Genomic DNA, 13,389 nt, shown 5'->3' on the forward strand with positions numbered 1-13,389 from the left:
ACAACTAACAGTGAGCTTTTGAATGACAGGACACCATGTGCTCCATAATCTACAGAACCAGTGAAGTACTTACAAGGTTTCTTAAATAAATTGATCATCCCTACAATTTCAGATGAAGATAGAGAAACTCCAGACTTGATCTTCTCTGAGGAAGAAACAAAAGCCGTGAAATCACCAGAGGGAAGGATTTGGCATTTTTTGTTTGTATTTAAGAGAATTGAAGGACAAATTGAACATGAGGGAAAGCTTGTAGAACAGCCCTGCAAATCAAGTAGAGCACATATTTCAGCATTATTTTTATTATATATTTTCCCTATTTTAAAGTCCTTCTCAAATAGTGGAAAATGTTTTTGCATGGAGGTTTAAACTAGCAAGAGCCAAAGTGATTTTAGAGTTATGGCTAGGACCTCCTGACCAATCTTTCACGCAAAATGCACTTGCTACATTAGTTTATACAACTGCTTTTTGCTCAAACCTCCCCAGCTACAAAGCCAAAAATACCTTACCTTTTCTACAAGGGCAGAAAGGTAGACCCAGAACACTATGCAACTCCTGACGGGTGCTGTAACACCAGCAGTTTTTAATAAGTCAGAAATTACTCTATGTTTTCAGCTTTACAAGAACAATTAAACATCAAAATCTACCATGAAACCTGGAGGCTGCATTTTTCCAAAAAAATTATGCTAGACACTAGTATTTTCTCAAGCATCCTGTTAATACCATGAAACAGAGGCAAGTGTTAAGCAGTCTATAATATTGTCATAAAGGAAGCAACAATGACGCAGATCCCTCCTGGAAAGCAATAAAATCTTGAATATAAGACCTAAAAAGACTTCATTACATAGTTCTCAATCAATACAGTCTAAGTCAAGACATTACAGTACTTCTCCGCATTCTGGATAAAACTCTGTATGGCTCCTTTTGCAGAGGTGCCAGTCTTACAAATCTTTACAACTAGGATTTAAGCAAAAATCAGCATCGTAAGGCCAGGTTCTCAGATACATAATTTGTCATAAACATAGATGGTCTAATTTTCTAAACTCTTAGCACCCAAGTAACTTCAAGTGCAGTAAGACTATCTACAGAAAATTCCTGTTTTAGTACAGTCTTTTAAGTTCTTACATGAGGTTTGTTTAAAATCATGGCTTAAAATCTTTACCCAAAGATCAGTGATGGTAAGCAGTTCACATCCCAAAGGAGTTTAGATCAAAAAGTGCGTCCTCTAAAATTCACCATCTAGAGAAACATTGCACTTTCTCACTGTAAAACCAAATAAGTTTATGGTCATTTTCTGGTTTAAACAGTGGTTCTTAGCACTTTCGTATCAATAGCAAAGGCTTTTGAGATCAGTAACATCAAGTCTTTAGCAGAGGAGAATTTAAATTATTGAATATATTGCATTCGACAAAATCTGATTTATTAAATCTCTTTGTAAATTCAATTAAACACTAATTATTCATTTATTTGAAAAAACATTTAAGAATCCCAAACTGATAGCATCCACATTTTGGTAAGCATTGAAAATACAGACACATAGATAACCATTTTCCCAGAGTACAGGCATACAAATGAAACAGAACTAAAAATGAGAGAAGATAAAAAGGCTGTAGCAATATCTTCCTTGTGCCTCTCTTCTGAGGCATCTTGTCAGGAGATATATAAAGACTCATGTGTAACAATGGCTTTAGTGGGGTTATTTTTGGTTTGTTTGTTTGTTTGTTTTTCAGGGACACATTTTATTTCACTAACAAAACATTTTCAGGAACCAGGAGAATGACTTTCAACCTATTTCATTTTTAATTAATAAGAAGTGAAAAAAAAAAACGAGAGAAAAGAAAACAGCTTTGGTCTAACAAAATGCATGACATTTTGACCCATCTGAAAAGGGTCGCTTCCTGCACTCCAGCGTGTCACAAGAAGATTCCCTGAAGTAAACACATCACTTCACCTAGCCCACTTAAGCCCTTCTCCCCTGGCACTACATCCTATCAAGCATCCTGCTTAGTAGCCAGCAAGACAGAATTAATTCACAGAGCTTATAATAATGTTTTGGATTATCAGAAAGGCCGCATGGCTGCCTAAGCAATCACTTCACAGGTCACAACTGAAGTCAACACCCTTGGATGTGTTCTGCAGCTATGCAAATCCTTTGCAATTTTATTATTTCAAAAACCATGACTGAGATCCAGCTCGGAGATCAACAGATGAACATACTGAAAGATATTGAAGAGCCTAGGCATCAAGAGGTAGCTCTCAGAATGACTTTTGAATCTGGCATCAAAATTGGAGATGCACGAATGACCATGAAACAATCTCCTGGCCAAGGATAATTAGCACAGTATTTAATCATCCCACAAGTTTACCAGAAGACCTTCTGGAACAGCAGCTGAGGAAGAGCATCACTCAGACAACCATCATGAAGGCAAGCAGAGGACAATCCTACAAAAATAGGAACTACTCACCCTAATATCAGCATTATCTTAGCCACATCCAAACTACCTCCCACCAATGTCACAGCCTTTCCCATCTAGGGGAATCTACAAAAACTGAAACACAAGCTTTTCTTATATATCAAAACATTAAGTGCAAGAGGATTGAAAGATGAAGTGACAAAACTAAACTCTGTACAATCAAAGTTCATTTTCCTGTTTAAAGCTTTTTTCCATTAACTTACGTGAAAGCAGGTTTTAATAGTTGAAGGATGTAATGCAGTAGACATTTAAAAGGTCTCAGTTATTCCCCAGACAACTTCAATTCATGTCAAATGCAAGAAGATTTTATGCCCTAGAGATGCTTTGTTTTTACATTTTCTTTTGTGGAGAATAATTAAATAATGCACATCACTGAATTAGAAGTAATGCCATTCATTGATGGCAAACTAAAATTTTGGCTCCTTCTCATGGGCTTATCTGTCTCCATATTGCATCTTTACCTATTTTGGATGCAACAAGAAATTAAGGCAGCTGGTTTGCTAAAACTCTGCCATAAGTAACTGCAGATACTGATTTTTTATTTATTGCTTTATTGCAAAAAATTGTGCATCTTGCTGTCTTCTGTTATATACTACCTTAAATCTTAGGGTATTAATGCAACCATATAGATTTGACATGGGTACTAGACTTGTGAAACAGAAAGCTTACCTGATGGTTATACAGAAACCTATTTTACCAACTCAGTCAAATGTTTCAAGCTACATGCAGTCAGTGGAGAACAGTGAAGCAAGAAAGTGAAATCTAGTAAAAGAAAGTCACAGAAAATGAACCAGGTAAAAATAACTTTACCGGATGCCAGGAAAGTTTCTGAATGGTGGTGAATGACATAAAATGGGGGGGTATTATTTAGACAATTATTTAGACAATACATGCCCCATGGGAACTACTGTCAGGTAACAAAGAGAGTTCTGGAGAATATAGCTGCAATCTTGTCTCTTATTTGTCCCTTAATTGCTGGAAGTCCAAATGGAAAAACTCAAGTCAATGTAAGAAATTTGATAATGTTTGAAATGGAATATCACAACTCTCAATGGAAAAGAAGTATCTCTCATAAGTAAAGTAAAGCTTGTAAGTGTTGCTTCTTACCTTAGTAAGCCACAAACTTTAATATTTCAGCAGTATTATCTTACTGATGAGCAGCTAAATCTCAACTAAGTCATGTTGCCACGATTTTGACTTTTCAAAAAAAGTTACACAGCTAGAGGAGAAATAAAGACACTAGAACAGCTGAAAGAGTAGATAATGAGGTCACTTCATACCTCAACACACACAAAGTTATTCTATTCATTCAAATAACTTCAAGTTCAGTAGCAGTCTCAGCATAAAATACCATACCATTTTAAAGAGACAGAAGTGACTTCAGTATTTTGACCAATTAGGAAAAAAGAACAGAAACCAATACTATCATGTGTTACTTTTCTGGTTCTCTTTTGGTTTCATAGATTAAAATAGAATTTAAAAGGGAGAGAAATGATCCTTCCCTCTTCACTCCTCCAAGGCAAAGACCCTACATCCAAATGCGTGGTTGCAGCTCCAGATCACGGAACAACCACCTTTATGGTACTTCAGAAACCCCATCATGCCTCTCTTTACTTGCTCACAGAGTCAGTCATTGCTGTGGAGACAGCACAAAAGATCCCCTTCTCTTCAGGCATTACCTTTTCTTACTCAACTTATCTACAGTCTCTTCTTTATTTAGCAAGGAAGAGATTAGCTTCTTAGAAGCCTGTCAAGCTACCTAAAAGTAGCAATGCAGTGCCATAAGGTCCAGCAGTGCCAGTGTCATGAATTCATGGGAGTGTAGAGGAAAACAGTGGTGGGAGGCAGGAAGGAATAAGGTAGATATTCACAAGTCTGAGCATGAACAACTGAAAAGGAGACAAGAAAGGATGAGGAAAGAAAACTGAGGGATCTGCTTAAGATTAAACCTGATTGGTAATAGATGTGCAGTCAAAAAATAAGAGGAGTGGGATTTTTGGGGGCAAAGGGAATGTAAAAAGAAAAGACACCAGAGATCATGCTTTTCTGAAATGAAAAGTGAAGCAGTCAATATCTAATAAAAGAAAGTTCTAAGTGAAAAAAACCTCTCAGAAAGCACGTCCGCCTACTGTTAAAGCATGACACTGCTATCCCTAAAAGGGAATTGGTTTCTAAGTAGGAACAGATTGGAATCACTGACTCATCCACTCTGGGATTTTATAGCAAACTGACAAAGAACAAAAAGCTGGTGGAGGAGAAAAATAAGGAGGCAGGGGAGATTCAAACAAGATTAGTTAGACATGAAACCTAAATAAAGATTAATATCACTACCTTGTGGAACTGGGGACTTGTGAAAGTCAAGGTCATGAAATTAGCAGCATTAGCAGGAAGTTCATGAGCTCATATGATAATATTTAAAGGAGCAACTTTCAGCAGTATTTCTACTCTTAACATTTGCCATTACATATTCTTTCAGGCTTCTTGAAACTGTTACTGTCATTTATTGCAGGTATCTAAAAATCCCCTGCTTCCATTTCAGAATTATCAACCATCTCTTTTAATAGAAATAAGATGATTTTTTGGGGGGAAAAAAAAAAATCATTTACTATTTATACACTCTGCTGCAGCCAAAAGAGCCAGACACTCCCAAGAAAGGTCAATCGCTTGAGTCTGTCCTTTTGGACTCATAGGATAAACACCATTGGTAGAAACGGTCTTTACCAAACTACCATTATTTAGTTAATTAGATTTTAGTTAATTAGATGACATAGATTACAAACACTTTAAAGCCACAGAAAGCACTGTTAATTTCTGCTTTTGTAACTAATGCTCAACACGGATCAGATTTCTTTGCACATTGAAAGGCATTTCAATTCTTTTAGGTATTTTTAATTTTATTTTTTCAAATTAAAATTTCCTTAAGAATGTTCAGTATTCCTTTCTTCATTCATTCATTCAAATTCATACTCTCAACCAAATGAACTGTATTTTCTTCCATTTATAACTTTGTAAAGATATCACAAAGCCTATGTAATTTCCTGTATGTACTTAATATGAATTAGAAGTTAATAAGCTGTAGCTCTTTTATTCTGCTGTGACAATCTTTTCAAGAAAGGAAAGCAAGGGACACATTACTAACTCAAATCCTGCTATTAAAAAACTTGTAACTCAGATTTCCTTTAAAAGTACTTGCTACCTGATAGGTCAAGCAATCAAATATACTCCAGTAAGAAAGACATTGGGAGAGTCATCTGGATTAAGAAGAATTTGCAGGACCAGCCTGGTCAGCTCTATGACTTTCAGACACAGATTATTTGTGATAATTTATGAGGAAGAAACTGGTTTTCTCTGTAAATAAAATGACAGTGTATTCTGTCTCTTTAATTTTTAACCAAAACACCAAATAATTTTTACAGTACTTGAATCATCAGTACCCATTATCTCAGGGTGAACATTTTGGTCAGTATCCCTTTCAGCAGTAGCCATGCTTTTATACGTTTTTTTGTTTTGTTTGTCTTTTTTTAAACGTTACTGAAAGAATAAGTACAGTACATTTAAGGCCAGATTGAATGGGGCCTTGGGCAGACTGGTCTAGTATTAAATGCGGAGGTTGGTGGCCCTGTATGTGGTAGGGGGGTTGGAGATTCATGATCCCTGGCCATTCTGTGATTCTGTGATTCATTTGCATAACCACTGAGTTAATGAAATCAAGCAAGAGTTTAAGCTTTTTCTTATTTTTAAATCAATCTTCTTGCAATGAAGTGTCTTATATTTTAGGCTTCTTTGGAATTAGGCAGCGTTAGTAAAATTGTGTGGGTACAGGAGGTGTTACATGATTAAATCTTTAATAAATGAAGATTACAGTTGTAGCAGGACTAATAGTTGCACCTCCAGTGAACCACAGTTCTGTAATAAGAAAGTCACATTGTGCAGAATACATATTCCACCTGTCTGCATTTCTTTCTTTGACCACTAATGGGAACAGCTAACAGTGTTATATATTTATATAATATGTAATATTACTTCTATTATAAGAAATATTTTAAACAGTATATCCAGAATTTCTATTTACCATAACAAATAAAAACAGTGCTGTACATGAATGCTAAATTAAAGTGTAATAGTGTTGAAGAGTATTACAGTATAAAACTTTGCATTAAGTACCTAAATCCTGTAGAACTGAAAGGAAACCTTTTTAAAGAAAATAATTTTCTTCAAATTACATCCTTTAGCTGGGTGTTTTCTTTACTTTAAGTTTCATCAAGGAATAAACCACTACATTAACATGCTCAATCAGAGACACTTTTACTGTCTATATTATATAGGAATATTATAATAGTAGATTACACCTTTCAGATCTAACAAAAAAAAAAATCATTAAAAATTACAGCATTGTCCTTCTGAAAAATATATAGTCAAACCAAAATAACAGCTTAAAAACATCCTGAAGAACTTTCTTGTGAAACTTGCCTGAAGACTGAACACTTCTTACTTTCACGTCATCTCCAGAATCATTCCTTTTTGAGCAATAAGTCTTTCTTCACACAATAACATATGCTCCATGGGAAAAAAAAGATTATGATTCAAAATAGTGCTATAATACAGATTTACCCTCAATTACATCAACAAAAATTAGCCAAATTATATGAGCAATGAAAAACTTCAATGAAAAACCTTAACCAGCCATACTAGGAGAGTCCAGCTGCCCTTACTGCTTAAATGCTTAAAGATAATGGAGCTGAAGAATAAACTTGTCTTGAAGACACCTCTTCCTACTGCCAGTTCAGGACAGTGCAAATCTCTAGGAAGAACACCACGTGCAGTGAAACAAAGTAAAAATAGCAAAGGATGCATGAAAGCTCTACGAAAATCATGCAAGTCTCTGAGCTGTATTTCAACTGAGAAATTCACTCAGATGGAATCTGGATGGCCACAGGGATCTTGTGTGGGAATCTACCTTCTGATATTAAATTTGAGAAGACAACCAATTCATTCACATTTCACAGATTTTCAAATTGAAGCTTGTTCCAATTACCATTCAAATTCATTGCAGTTGGAAGTCCAGAAATACAGAAAATGAATCATGAAGAAATGCTACATTATGCTGACTACACCAAGGTGTCTGTCTTCTTGATAGGACCTCTTTGTTAAAATGAGGAAATAAATTATTTGCACAGCTGATTAACGCATAGTGATTCATTTAATTAAATCCTTGTAGTTTGTACTTCTACTGAAGTCCACAGTTGATTGCAACCATAGTCATCAGTTACTGTAAGAAAGAAATCTTTATTGGAAAGAAGAATGAGGAATGCAAAATACAGAAAACAAATTAACAGAATAAATGAAAGAAAAACAGCTTTGAATGATACAAGTGAAATCAGAAAATTTAAGAGAGCAAAAAGGAACGTAGGTTTTTCTATTCTCCTAATTATTTGAAGGATGAAAACAAAAAAGCCACATCTTGAAGAAAAACTGAAGCCTTTGGAGAACCAGGAGAGAATTACCAATAAATATGAGTCTGAAGATGAACATTTTAACCTAGAAAATGTGAAATGACAGCAGGAGCTAGTGAAAAAGTATATACAAGGGCCGCTTCAAAAGTAATGCCTCCTATTTTGTTATGTGGGCCCACAGTGTCAGAGGTGGATGCAGGCTGAACCTTTCTATCAGCATTCCATTACATTCTGTTGCTGTGTGACAGATGGCAGCAGAGGGGAAGTCTGACAAAATGGCGTCTGACATGGAAGTGCAGGTGAAGCAAAGGTGTGTCACTGAGTTCCTTCCATGTGGAAAAAAATGCACCCATTGACATTCATCAGTGCTTTCTGAATGTTTTTATGCAGGCCAATTAATAGATGTTAAATCCCATATGGATGAATGTGACAAAGTGGACAAGGGAAATGAGCAGTTGTTCTAAAACAAAAGTAACTTGACATCTAATGGGAACTAGAAGATCTTTAAAGTCCCTCACAACCCAAGCCATTCTATGAGTTGATGATGTTAGTGTGGTGATGCGCTGGGTGGTACATTTCACCAGTTGCAATAGTGTGTTACTTCTGCTGCTGCAGATTTTTATGAGCGCAGCATGCAGACTGTTGTTCACTGGAGCAAAAACACACAACTAACAGTGGTGACTATGTTGAAAAAGAGTGTTTTGCAGCTGAGAATTTGCTGTTATTAATAAATAGTGTTATTGTTCTCTTCGTATCTGTTGTAGTTTCCACAAAGCATTACTTTTGGAGCAACCTATGTGTTTAGTGAAATATTTGACTTCAATAAACTTGTTAAAAAATTGACTAACACATTTACAAATCATTTACAACAGAAACAACTATATGGATAAGCAAAAATCACTACTCATAGTGTGAATTATTTCCTATTAAAGTTTTGATTCTGTTTTCTGTGACAAAAAAGAACATTCTAACATAGGACACGTGGGTGTAGATTACGAAAGAACAATGATAGACTGTGGGGAAAAAAAAAAGCTAGCTTTACTTCTCTTGGAATAAAAAATATGTGCAAATACTATACTGAAATGTATACTTAATTTACAAAATTCATATTAGCCAATCTGAAGATGGCACTATAACTGACCACTCTCATACTGCTCTTCAAATACTCCTTTGTTAAGCAATGTGTATTGTACCAAGGCTTAGCAAAGTGAAAAATGTGCTTTTTGAGAACTGCTGTATTGCATGCATAAATTAAGTCTATCAAAAAGGAACAGAAGGTAGCTCAGAACCTATCCTCCTTAGACACAACTGTCATGCAAACATGATGAGGTTAGAGAGAACAGGCAGGAAGCATCCTGCATTGACAGAGTAGCACACTTCGCATCTTCCTGTTTTGAAAAAGTAAGAAAATACCCCCACCTGTGTTATATTAACAGAAAACAGCTGACCATTTAAGGAAAGCTGCCAATGAAATCTGCCTATCATTCATTCTCTTTCCACATTCCACACCAGTCAAACATACATTTTCGCATAACATTCACAAGTAAGTCAGGACAAGAATCTTTTTCAATTTATATAGTAATATTGGTTAGACATGACAGATTTTCCAAGTAACGTGAGTAGCTGTGAACAACAGAGTCTACATTTTTTGTAAAAAAACAAATACAGCATCTCTACATTAGATAAAGACTGAACCCAGGTTTACAGAAATGCAGAGTGCATGAGCAGTATATTCTGAATGCTAGACAGAGCCCTGCAACCAAATTTTGACCGGAGCTGCCTCTACGGATAGAGTAAGTTCACGGTAGCTTTTGTACTACCTTACCTTCACACTGACTTCACAGATGAAGTCACTGATGAATATGTTTGCCCCACACTCCAAATTGAATGCTCTAGGAAGAAGTCATTACCTATCGTTCACAATTCCAAAATTCTTCCCAGGCAAAATAAATAAATAGAAATCAAATAATAAAACAAATAAAAATGAAATAATTATAATAATAATAATGACAATAAAATAAAGTAACCTAAATAGACAAAACCCTTTGCTGCTGTCATTCCACTTTCAGAGGAAACAAGCACAATTCAGTATGTTTTCAGCATCTTCCAGTACTCATTAGAACTGAAGCATCTAAGGAAGCCGAGTTGTAAATATTTCACAAATAACCAATCAATCAGAAACCCTGCAGAAATTAAAATAGTACAGATCAGTTCTGGTAAAAGCCTAAATGCACTAATTCCCAGTGGTAGCATTCTGCAAACACGCTGTATTTCCCAAAACATCTCTCTTGGCAAAATGAGAGCTGCTTAGTAGACTGGAGACTATGCGTATCTTTACATGACTTCAGTGATTGAAATTAAATATTTGCAGTTGTGTACACTGGGTGTTTGTTTGTTTTCCCCTAAAAAATGCACAAAAAGTACACACAGAATAGTTTGGAGTACAGTAATACATACAGTACATTTTTCCTTTAATATGATAATGTTTTTTTCCGTTGTATAAGTTAGAGTACATAAGTTAGAGTAGGTAAAATACAAACTTCAGTATTCAGTTATTATCTGCATTTTCACTTCAACTTAATGTTAACTGAAGACATCACAGTCATCAGCACTAAATCTGCTGGGGGAAAAAAAAACAAACAGCACTAAAGGATCAGTAGAAAAATGTTCCTTTACCTTTCTTAAGATGGGATGTGACGTTCTATATTTTCAGTCTTCCTTCCTCTCTCAAATAGGGATTTTTCTTTAATGAAAGCGATCAGAAAGCAGAATATGCCGCTAAGGCCATGTGGTTAACATTCTTCTCCCACACTGTCTAGGTAAAAGGGGGAAAGAAAGAGTGTTAATTCACGTTTTTAAGATCAGACTTTTTTGCTTCCTCTCTTTTTGGGGTTCTTATAAGCTGAGCAATTCCTGCCTGCCATGTCTTTTGTAAACAGTCTGAAATGCTGTAGTTAAAAACAAAACAAAAAACAGAGAAAGATGGAAAGATATTGCAATGAGAGAAATTTTCATTAGTTTCAGATTTCCCTTTGAGAGTTTCATACCAGTTGTTCTCTTTAGCTTTTCTAACTACTGAAATAGCAACTTCCTACGTTTCCTCCCAGTCATAAACTGTGATTCTAACTCAATTATTTTTCATGAAAAATATGAAAATGGTTTTACTGTAGTTTTGGCTGAAATAAAAATGTGGTATTTGATTCCAGTTATTCCTTTTGAGAAACTAACAACTTCCAAAAATTAAAATAAGAACTTACTGTACCTTTGATTTTCTTCCAACTGCAGGATGTCAAATGAGTTTTAAATACTCTTCCAGCAAAAAGTATGGAATACTTTTTAACAAAAAATTTCTTACCTCAAAATAATCAAACTATAGTAATTATTCAATACAGTAATCTGTTCTGTGAAAGAAGAAAATTTTAAACAAATTAATAGAAACTGTAAAATTGCACAAAGGTGAACTATTAACAAAATTTTGTTTTCACTCAGCTTTTAGTTTTGCGTTGAAAAAGTCTGAAACTAACTTTGTAATTTTAAATAAAACCATGCTGTTGAAGTTTTCTTGTAAGTATTTTGGCTTTTATTAGGGCATTGTTGCTGTCAGATGAAGTTCCCAGGGACTGGAAAAAGGAAAACATCACTCCTATCTACAAAAAGGGGAGAAAGGAGGAGCTCTGCTGAAGAGGACCTAGGGCTCCTGGTCAAAGAAAAACTTAGCATGAGCTAGCAGTGTGCGCCTGCAGCTAGGAAGGCCAGTAGTACCCTGAGTTACATCAAAAGAAGGGTGGCCAGCAAGGAGAGGGAGGTGATTGTCTCCCTCTGTTCTGCTCTCATGAGCTGGAATATTATGTTCAAGTCTGGGGCCCCCAGCACAGGAAAGTTGTGGAGCTTTTGGAGAGGGTACAGAGGAGGGCCATGAAGATGATCCAAGGGCTGCAGCACCTGCCCTGTGAAGACAGGCTGAAGGAACCAGACTTGTTCAGCCTGGAAAAGAGAAGGCTGTGGGGAGACCTCACTGCAGCCTTCCAATATTTAAAGGGAGTTTATGAACATGAGGGAATCAACTTTTTACAAGGATAAGATAAGGGAGAATGGTTTTAAACTCAAGAAAAGAAGATTTAGATTAGATGTCACAGGGAATTATTTTTTTTACTTAGCGTGGTGCTGGAACAGGCTGCCCAGAGAGGTTATGGATGCCCAGTCCTTGGAGGTGTTTAAGGCCAGGTTGGATGGGGCCCTAGGCAATCTGATATTGTACTTGATCTAGCAGCTGGCAATCCTGCCTGTGGCAAGGGGGTTGGAACTTGATGATCCTTGAGGTCTCTTATAACCCAATCCATTCTATGATTGTTAGCTTCCATTTTCATACAACTAAAAATAATTGAGTATCAGATAGACATTTTATAGCATCTATCCTATTCTCATACTGCGTTAAATAGTATTTCTTATATTCATTCACACAATCACTTGTATCCTCAGGCAGCTACAAATAAGAGTATTTTGTAGGAACAATGTGATAAGAAAATCACAGAATCATAGAATTGCAGGGGTTGGAAGTGACCTCAAGAGATCCTTGAGTTCACCTCCCCTGCTAAACCAGATACCCTACAATAGATCACTCAAGTAGGTGTCCAGATGGGTCTTGAATATCTCCACAGAAAGAGATCCCACAACCTCTCTGGGCCACCTGTTCCAGTTCTCCATCACCCTTACTATAAAGCAGTTCTGTCACATGTTAGTATGGAACTTCCTACATTCAAGTTTTAGGCCATTACTCCTTGTAATGTACACACCACCAAGAGCAGACTCATCCATTTGCCCCCCACCTCCCTTCAGATATTTATAAACATTTATCAGATCCTCTCTCAATCTTCTTTTTCCTAAGCTGAACAGACCCAGGTTACTCAGTCTTTCCTCATACAGGAGATGCTCCAGGCCCTTTATCATCTTTGTGGCCCTCCACTGGACACCTTCTAGGAGATCCCTGTCTTTTTTGAACTGGTGAACTCAGAACAGAATGCAGTAGTCTAAATGTGGCCTCAGCAGGGCAGAGTAGACAGGAAGAATTGCCTCCCTCCACCTGCTGGCCACACTCTTTTTAATGCACCCCAGAATACCATTGGCCTTCTTAGCCACAAGAATGATGCTCCAATTCATGAGACAGGACTGCTCTTCAAACAAAAGAGCTTGCCAACAGCTTGTGAGCATCAGACTGTGGGATTCTTAGCCTCAGTATTCAACTGCTCCTGAAGTTCATAAGGCTGAGTATGCAAATGGATGCTCTGAGGATGCCAGGACATGAATACTGGAAATCAGTGCTGATCCTATAGAAAACGTATTTGGAGGTGGAGGCGAGGTCAGCTCAAGCTGAGAAATGACACATTAGTGCTCTGTTGACTGACTCTACACTACTCGTAACATTCAAGATGTATTCAAGGTGTGAATGGAACGGCAAAAACATCATG

At 36.5% G+C, this 13,389-nt stretch overlaps 1 long non-coding RNA gene across 1 annotated transcript; it reads right to left on the reverse strand.

The window, feature by feature from the left end:
* Positions 1-68: 68 nt before the first annotated feature.
* On the reverse strand, positions 69-10,768 carry LOC109367346. Its single transcript, XR_002114405.1, has 2 exons — positions 10,601-10,768; positions 69-145 (listed from the first exon to the last, which is right to left on the reverse strand). It is a non-coding gene; the product is annotated as an uncharacterized LOC109367346 (long non-coding RNA).
* Between the last annotated feature and the right edge of the window lie 2,621 nt (positions 10,769-13,389).

This window comes from Meleagris gallopavo, chromosome 4, assembly GCF_000146605.3.
Source record: "Meleagris gallopavo isolate NT-WF06-2002-E0010 breed Aviagen turkey brand Nicholas breeding stock chromosome 4, Turkey_5.1, whole genome shotgun sequence".
Lineage (NCBI taxonomy): Eukaryota > Metazoa > Chordata > Aves > Galliformes > Phasianidae > Meleagris > Meleagris gallopavo.